The sequence below is a fragment of the Notechis scutatus genome, chromosome Z (genome assembly GCF_049901735.1).
Source record: "Notechis scutatus isolate UNSWTSFEM ecotype Mainland chromosome Z, rNotScu1.2, whole genome shotgun sequence".
In the NCBI taxonomy this organism is placed as follows: domain Eukaryota; kingdom Metazoa; phylum Chordata; class Lepidosauria; order Squamata; family Elapidae; genus Notechis; species Notechis scutatus.
This window is the reverse complement of record NC_142025.1, coordinates 898236-907500: the sequence shown is the minus strand read 5'-3', so window position 1 is coordinate 907500 and position 9265 is coordinate 898236. Positions and strand designations below refer to the sequence as shown.

The window sequence follows — 9265 nt, the reverse complement described above, 5'->3', positions numbered from 1 at the left end:
TTCGTTCTTCTACCTTCCTTACTGTTTCTTTCCTTCCTTTTCTCTCTTTCTACCTTCCTTTCTCTTTCTCTTTCTCTATCTTTCTTTTACCTTTCTTCTTTTCCTTCTTTCTTTCTCCCTTTCTTTTTCTTTTTCTTTCTCTTTCTATCTTTCTTCTACCTTTCTTTCTTTCTTTCTTTCTTTCTTTCTTTCTTTCCTTCTACCTTCCTTCCTTTCTTTCCTTCTTTCTTTCTCTATCTGTCTTTGTTATACCTTCTTCCCTTTCATTCATTCTTTTATCTACCTTCCTTCCTTCCTTCCTTCCTTCTCTCTCTTCCTTCCTTCCTTCCCCCTTCTTTCCTCCCATCCTATTTTCCTTCCCCTCTTCCTCCCTCCCTCCTCCCTCCCTTCTTTCCATCCCTCCTTGTTTCCTCCCTTCCTATCTCCTCCCTCCCTTTTCTTCCTCCCTCCCTCCTTCCTCCCTTATTTCCATCCCTCCTTCTTTCCTCCCTTCCTATTTTCCTTCCCCTCTTCCTCTCCTCCCTCCTTCCTCCCTTCTTTCCTCCCCCTTTTTTCTCCCTGGCTGTTTGGTGAGAGAAACTTCTGGGCTGATTCCAGAGTTTTGCTTTCCCACAGAAACTTCTGGATTGGCGCTGTGAAATTTTTCTCTTCATAATCTACATAAACGAAATTTTTCTCTTCATAATCTACATAAACGACCTTTGTGATCATATCAAGAGCAATTGCGTTCTCTTCGCTGATGATGTAAAGCTGTTCAATACCACAGACAATACTACTACCCTACAAAAAGACCTAGACTATGTATCTGAATGGTCTAACATATGGCAACTTCAAATCTCAACAAATAAATGCTCTGTCTTACATATTGGCAAAAAAATCAGAAAATAAAATACAAGCTGAATAGTCAAGATCTTGTTGATGACCCAAGCTCTGTAAAGGACCTTGGAATACTCACCTCTAATGATCTAAGTGCTAGAGCCCACTGCAACTACATAGCCAAAAAGGCATTAAGAGTTGTTAACCTAATCCTACGTAGCTTTTTCTCTGGTAATATCACACTACTAACCAGAGCATACAAAACATTTGCTAGACCAATACTCGAATACAGTTCATCAGTCTGGAATCCTTATTACGTATGTGATATTAACACAATTGAGAAAGTCCAGAAGTATTTCACAAGAAGAGTTCTCCACTCTTCTACCGTTGTAGAATACCTTATGCCACCAGACTCGAAATTCTAAAACTAGAAAACCTCGAATTACGCTCGTCTTCGGTCCGACTTAAGCATGGTATATAAAATCATACATTGCAATGTCCTACCTGTCAATGAATACTTCAGCTTTAACCATAACAACACAAGAGCACACAACAGATATAAACTCAAAGTAAACCGCACCAAACTTGATTGCAGGAAATACGACTTCAGCAATAGAGTGGTCAATGTCTGGAATACTCTACCCAACTCTGTAGTCTCTTCCCCAAACCCCAAAAACTTTAACCTTAGACTGTCTACTATTGACCTCACCCTTTCCTAAGAGGTCTGTAGGGGGCGTGCATAAGCGCACCAACGTACTCTACCGTCCCTGTCCTATTGTTTCTCTTATTCTTTTATTTTTCTTATATGTACCCATTTCATATATTCACAACTATGTATACACTTGTACTTATTATCTTGTAAACAATTGACAAATCAAATAAATAAATAAATAAAATAAATAAAATGTCTGAAAATATCCAAGGTAATTTTTGGGGAGGGGGTGCAGTGGGGGTTGGGTAACAGCTGGGGTCCTGGGTGGGATGGGGTGGATGGGCTATGGTGGCCTCAGACTGGGGAAGTCAGGTGATTCGGGCTCCCAGAAATCCTCGGCTTTGCGACTGGCCCAACGTTTCGGTCGTTAAGTGAGGCGTTGAAGAGAATTTTGCCCCATGTTATAATTTTTTCTCCCCAGCGTTGTTAAGTGAAGCTCGGGGCTACCCCAGAGGGGAAGAGTCCAGCTAGACCTTGACTTACGACCGCAATGGGAGTCCAAAATTTTGCGGTTGTTAAGTGAGACATTGAAGAGAGTTTTGCCTCCACATGACCATTTTTCTCGTTGTTAAGTGAAGCTCGGGGCTTTCTCTGGAGGGGAAGAGTACAGCTAGTCCTCGACTTATGACCACAATGGAGTCCAAAAATTTTCGGTCGTTCAGTGAGACATCGAAGAGAGTTTTGCCCCACGTAACCATTTTTCTCACCACTGTTGCTAAGTGAAACTCAGGGCTTTCCCCAGAAGGGAAGTGTCCAGGTATCCTCGATTTACAACCCAAATGGATTCCAAAATTTTTCAGTCGTTAAATGAGACATTTGTTGAAGGGAGTCCCCTCCCCCCGGTCGTTAAGCAAATCAGCCTTCCGCATTGAAATTTGTGTGGGTCACACACACACGCACACATGCACACACACACACGGACGGACAGACCGACTGACGGACGATGGCTGCCACCGTTGCAAATATGAAGCGGTGGCCAAGCGTCTGAATTTCGATCGGGTGATGAGGGGGAATGCGTCAACAGTCGTGAGTGTGAAGAAACGGTCGTAAGTCCTTTTTGCCATCATAACTTTGGACAGTCGAGGAAGGAAGGGTGGTGAAGTCGAGGACTGCAAGGTTAAGCTCCCTACAAGAATCTGACCTACTAACAGTCAGGGGGAAATGAGCGGGAGATAAGAAAGTAGATAGATAGATAGATAGATAGATAGATAGATAGATAGATAGATAGATAGATAGATAGATAGATAGATAGATAGATAGATATAGATAGATAGATACTGTAGATAGATACCGTAGAGATAGATGGAGAGAAACAGAAGATAAGAAAGGCAGTCAAGGTGGGCTGGATTGAGGTCGCTTGTGAACACACAGGGATTCTTCACTGATGATGCCTTTGACCCAGGTCATCTCCAGTGCTCCTGACCGGTCCCCCTCCTTCTCTCTCTCTTTCCGCTTTGGGTTTGTAGGACCCGAGCGGCGGATCGTCCTGGTAGGCAAAACCGGCAATGGGAGAAGTGCGGTGGCCAACACCATCCTGGGAAGCAGGGTCTTCAAATCCAAGATATCGTCCGTGTCCGTCACCAAGACTTGCCAATGGGAGGAGGTCGTGCTGAACGGCCGGAAAGTGGTGGTGGTGGTGGTGGACACGCCGGGCTTCCTCAACAAGGGTCGTCCAGAGCGGGAAACCTTGGCCAAAGTGAGGAAGTGCATCAAGTTTTGCCCCCCGGGCCCCCACGTCATCCTGCAGGTGATGCGCCCAGACCGCTTCACCCAGGAGGAGACATACATGGCGCACTTCATCAAGCAGATCTTCAGCTTGAACGCCAAGGATTACATGATCATCCTCTTCACCCGCAAGGAGGACCTGGAGGGCAAAACCCTGGAGAAGTTCATCGCCGAAGGCGTGAGGACCTGAAGGAGCACGTTTACGACTGCGGCAACCGCTTCCTGGCCTTTAACAACAAGGCTGAAGCGGAGCCTGAAGCTCAGGTGGGCCAGCTGATGGCAATGATTGATGCGCTGGTGCACAAGAACCGTGCCGCGCCGTGCTACATGGAGGAGATGCTCAACATTGACAAGAAGCACCGGGACTTTTCCTGGCTGTCTCCTTTCGTTTGAGGGGGATGGCGGCGAAACACTCGGGCCAGCTTCCTTTCTTCTTTCCTCCCTCTTTTCCTTCCTTCCACCTTTTCTTCCTTCTCCCTTCCTCCCTCCTTCCTTATTTCTTTCCCTCTTTTCCCTCCCCCCCTCCCCATCTCCTTCCTTCCTTCCTCCATTATTTCTGTCCCTCCTTCTCTCCTCCCTCTCCCCATCTCCTCGCTTTCCTTCCTCCCTCCCTTCCTTCCCACCCCACCTCCTCCCTTCTTCCCTTTTTCCCTCCCTCTGATTTCCCTCCATTCCTCTTTCCTCCCTCCCCGTCTTCCTTTCTCTCCTTCCTTCTTTCCTCCCTCTCTCCCCATCTCCCTCCCTTTCCTCCCTCCCTTCCTTCTTCCTCCTTCCCTCCCTCTCCCTCGCCGTCTCCTTCCTCCTTTCTCCTTCCTTCTTTCCTCCCTCTCTCCCCGTCTCCTCCCTCTTCCCTTCCTCCCTTCCTCCTTCCTTCTTCCTCCTTCCCTCCCTCCCCTAAACTCCCTCCCCATCTCCTTCCTTCTTTCTCTCCCTCCTTCTTCCTCCTTCCCTCCCTCCTTCTTTCTTCCCCTCCCCATCTCCTCCCTTTCCATCCTCCCTCCTTCCTTCTTCCTCCTTCCCTCCCTCTCCCTCCCCCCTCTCCTTCCTCTTTTCTCTCCTTCCTTCTTTCCTCCCTCTCTCCCGTCTCCTCCTCTTCCCTTCCTCCTTCCTTCTTCCTCCTTCCCTCCCTCCTCTAAACTCCCTCCCCATCTCTCCTTCCTTCTTTCTTTCTCCCTCCTTCTTTCCTCCCTCCCTCCCGCTCCCTCTCTTCCTGTCCCCCAATATCAACTGGCCCGACACAACCTATTTCTCTCCCCAGCCTGGACCCGTGTCTTTGCGGCTTCCCCATTCGTCAATTCTTTGAGGTGCATTGGGCCAGGACGCCTCCCCAGCCCAAGAGATAGTAGAAGCCCATTTTTATGGATAGGGATAATAGTAGCCGAATCCTCCCTTTCGCTCCCGCTGGCATCGAAGAGCATCAAGGCCGGGCAGCCTTGAGGCTCCTTCTCACCCCTTCCCCGTTTTCCCGGGGCGAATTCATGTTTTCTTAACAGCCGCAGCCCCCGATTTTCTGCAAAAGTTTTCCTTTTTTTTAATGTACACAATAAATCTTCTTGTTCATCCAAAAGGTTGTGTGTGTGTGTGCGTGAGTGTTTGTGTGTGTGTGTTTTGTGATGGGTGAACATGCTTGCACTTTGCAAAAATTCAGCAGCAGGTGCCCGTACACCTTTATTATTATTAAATTTGCAATAAATAAAATAATAACATTAAAATAAATACAATAAAATTCATCATATTTACGTTTAACATAATGTGCCATTCTAATAATAGTCAATCAAATTGCTTTTATTAAGGTGTGATCTCTCCTTATCTTAGGCTATACTGCACTACTAGCTCGATACCCGTGCTTTGCTACAAAACTATGTGAGGATTTTTGTTTGGGCCGGGGGGGAGGTGGACTGGATGACCTCCAAGATACCTTCCAACTCTTATTATACTGTCATTCTGTAAAAAGTCTCCGGCTTGAACAGTCCCGACTCTGTCCTTCGGTAATCGGGCTGTGACCGTCCAAAATGGGAGTTGGTTTGCGAGCATCTGAATTTTGATCCCGAGGCCACGGCGGCTGCCGCGCATTCCGTAAGTCCCTTTTCTTCCAGGGCCGTTGTCATGTGGAATGGTCACTAAATTCACCTCTTGTTCAGTCGAGGACTATCTCCGTTGTTAAGTCGAGGACTATCTCTGTTGAAAGCGGAGCTCTTCAGAGCCAATGTCTCAGGGACTGAGGCAGGAATGGGGGAATGGGAGTGGAGGCGGGGCTTGCAGAACGACGGAGAAAGAATGAGAAAGGGGGAGTAAAAAGGAAGGACGGAAAGAAAGAAAGAAACTAGGAAGAAAAAAGGAAGAAAAAAGGAGAAAGGATGGGAGCAGGATGGGAGGAAGGAACGAAAGAAGGGAGAAAGGAGAGGGAGGCTGGCAGGATGGGAGGAAGGAAGGAAGAAGGGAGGAAAGAGGGAGGCTGGCACGATGGGAGGAAGTAAGGAAGAAGGGAGGAAAGAGAGGGAGGCTGGCAGGATGGAAGGAAGGAAAGAAGGGAGGAAAGAGAGGGAGGCTGGCAGGATGGAAGGAAGGAAGGAGGAGTCAGGAAGGAAGGAAAGGAAAAGGAAAAAGAAAGAAGGAAAGAAAAGAGGGAGGGAGGCTGAGAGGAAGGAAGGAAGAAAGGAAAGAAGAAAAGAGAAGGAAGGAAAAAAAGAGAAAGGAAGGAAGGAAGGAGGCAGAAAGGAAGGAGAAGGGGGAGGGAGGAAGGAAGGAAGGAAGGAAGGAAGGAAGGAAGGAGAAGGGCGGAGGGAAGAAGGAAGGAAAAAGGGAGGATGGGAGGAAGGAAGGAAGGATGGAAGGAAGGAAGGAAGGAGGAAGAAAGGAAGAAAGAAGGGAGGAAGAAAGGAAGGAAGGAAAGAAGGAAAAAGAAAGAAGGAAAGGGGAGGGAGGGAGGCCGAGAGGAAGGAAGAAAGAAAGGAAAGGAGGAAAGAAAAGGAAGGGAAAAGAAAGAGAGAAAGGAAGGAGGCAGAAAGGAAGGAGAAGGTGGGAAGAAGGAAGGGAGGGAGGGAGAGAGGAGGGAGGGAGGCAGGAAAGAAAAAGAAAGGAAGGAAGGAAGGAAAGAAAAGAGAGGGGAGGGGGCTATTCAGGAAGGAAGGAAGGAGGAAGGAAAGAAAGAGAAGGAAAGAAGGGAAGAAAGAGGAAGAAAAAGAGAAAGGAAGGAGGCAGAAAGGAAGAAAAAGAAGGGGAGGGAGGGAGGAAAGAAAGGAACAGAAGGGAGGAAACACAGGGAGGCTGGCAGGATGGGAGGAAGGAGGGAGGAAGGAAGGAAGAGAGAAGGGGGAGGCAGGAAGGAAAGAAGAAAGAAAGAAGGAAAGAAAAGGGAGGGTGGGAGGCTGAGAGGAAGGAAGGAAGAAAGGAAAGAAGGAAAGAGGAGGAAGAAAAAGAAAGAGAAATTAAGGAGGCAGAAAGGAAGGAGAAGGGGGACGGAGGAAGGAAGGAAAGAAGGGAGGAAAAAGGGAGGATGGGAGGAAGGAAGGAAGAGAGAGAAGGGATGGAGGGAGGCAGGAAGGAAAAAGAAAGAAAGGAAAGAAAAGGGAGGGAGCGAGGCATTAAGGAAGGAAGGAAGGAAGGAAGGAAGAAAGAAAGGATAGAAGGAAAGAGGAGGAAGGAAAAAGAAAGAGAGAAAGAAAGGAGGCAGAAAGGAAGGAGAAGGGGGACGGAGGAAGGAAGGAAGGAATGATGGAGAAGGGAGGAAAAAGAGGGAGGATGGGAGGATGGGAGGAAGGAGGGAGGAAGGAAGGAAGAGAGAAGGGAGGGAGGGATGAAGGAAAGAAGGGAAAAAGAAAGGAAAGAAGGAAAGAAAGAGAAGGAAGGAAAAGAAAAAAAGGAAGGGGCAGAAAGGAAGAAGGAGAAGGGGAGGAAGGGAGGAAAGGAGGGAAGAGAAGGGAGGAAAAAGAGGGAGGCTGAGTCCACCAGGCACACCATCATCCTCTTTACCTGCGCGGAGATTTGGGCGGGGACTCCCTGCAGGACTACGTCCGAAACTCCGACAACTGGAATCTGCGCGACCTGATTCGGGCGGTGCGGGAACCGCTTCTGCGGGTTCAACAACAAGGCCGCAGGAGCCAAGCGGGAGAGTCAGGTGTCGGAGCTGATGGCAATGGTGCAGAGGACCGTTTTCCAGAACGGCGGGTGATACAACCAGCTGTACCTGGAGCCCAACATACGGGACGAGCACGTCCGGGGGTTCATCGAGCAGAACCGCAAGTCATCCCGAAGCATCGGCGTCATACTCTCGCTCTGCTGCCTTCCATTCTGGTTCATCTTTTGTGTTGGCGGACGGGCGTTGTCCTGCCTGAGAAGAGGACTTCTCACCACATTCCGATACTTCTTCCTTAAGCGCTCAAGTCCTGACTTCGCTTCGCCTCCAGATCACAAAAACGACGCACAGCTAGTCCTCAAGCTATGATTCACGGTGGAGCCCCCAAATTTCTGTGGCTAGGGGAAGACCTTTGTGAGGGGGCACTTTGTCTCCCCGCTTTTATGACCTTTCCTGTCACTGTCATTCGCCGAATCACCGTCGGGGTCAAAACCGCTAGAAGTGAATCGGGCTTCCCGTTTACTTTGCTCATTGAGGGTCGCAAAATCGGGAATCTCCTGAGCCCGCCATAAATACGAGTCAGTGGCCGAGCGTCCACTTTTGATCACGCCAGCATGGGACTGCTGCAATGGTTGCAAGGATGGATGGTCCGAAATCACTTTCTTCAACGCCGTTGTAATTTTGAACAGTCACTAAACCGTTAGTAAATTGAGGACCCTCTGTAATTTTTATTTTCCTTTCTTTGATGGAGAAGTAAGGCACGTTGGCGAGATGTGGGAATGATGTTTTCCTTTTCTTTTTTTTTTGTAAATTTTATTGGTTTTTAAAGACAAACAAAAACAAACAAAACATAAAAACATCAACCTTTCTTCCATGAGTATACAAGCAGTGTGTCGGTTGGTTTAAAAAAATGTTTGTGCATCCATTTCATAGTCGCAATTACAGTTACATTGCATCATAACTCATATTATCAATCAAAGATTAAATATCTTGCATCATTATTATTCAATCATTTGACTATAATTTTGTTCATTCATACTTTGCGAGATACCTATAATTTACTTAGTTTATATCATAACAATTCATATAATCCTCCCAAATCTATCCTAGAAACATTTTATAGATATAATAATAAAAAAAGAAAGGAAATACATCTTTATATATTCATTATTTTCTAATATTCTACATATTCCATTATTATATTTTATTATCTAACCATTGATAGAAAAGGTCCCAAATTTTGTAAAATTGTTTATCCTCTTGTTCTCTAATTTCAAATGTCAATCTGCTCATTTCAGCACATTCCAATATTTTCTTAATAATTTCCTCCTGCGATGGTATTTTCTCATTTTTCCAGTTTTTAGCAAATACAATCCTAGCCGCTGTTAATACATTTACAATCAAATATTTCAAATCTTTGCTATATGTATCAGGTAAAATTCCCAATAAAAATATCTCTGGTTTCAAATCTATGTGTTTTTTTGTCATTTTTCCAACCACATGCGAATTGTAGTCCAATATTTTCTAGCGTCCACACAGGTCCACCACATATGGTAGTATGAGCCAGGTATCTGATGACATTTCCAACATTTTTCGGATTTGTTCTTGAACATTCTTGCTATTTCTTGTTGGGGGAAAATGCCACCTGTAAAACATCTTATACAAGTTTTCTTTATATGCTGTTGACACTGTCATTTTATAATTTTGAGACCACAATTTTTGCCATTTCTCTAAATCCATCCCATATCCAAAATTCTTCCCCCAAGCAATCATAGTTTCTTTAACTTGTTCTTCTTCTAGTTTAATTTCTAATAAGTATCCGTACAATTTTTTAATCACCTTTTCATCAGTACCTGTCAAAATCTTATCTGTCAGTCAATTTATCATAGAATCCTTCTGTTTTAAGATCTTTATCATACCTTGAATGTATTTGCGCA

At 46.0% G+C, this 9265-nt stretch overlaps 2 pseudogenes across 1 annotated transcript; one reads left to right on the top strand and one right to left on the bottom strand.

Moving 5' to 3' along the window:
• The window catches only part of LOC113431930 (GTPase IMAP family member 3-like), a 5223-nt pseudogene extending 4952 nt beyond the window's left edge, over nt 1–271 (bottom strand).
• A 1449-nt stretch (nt 272–1720) lies between these two features.
• LOC113432656 (GTPase IMAP family member 4-like) lies at nt 1721–7817 on the top strand (annotated as a pseudogene). Its single transcript, XR_015745959.1, has 3 exons — nt 1721–1739; nt 2995–3640; nt 7196–7817. The product of XR_015745959.1 is annotated as a GTPase IMAP family member 4-like (transcript).
• Nucleotides 7818–9265: the final 1448 nt, after the last annotated feature.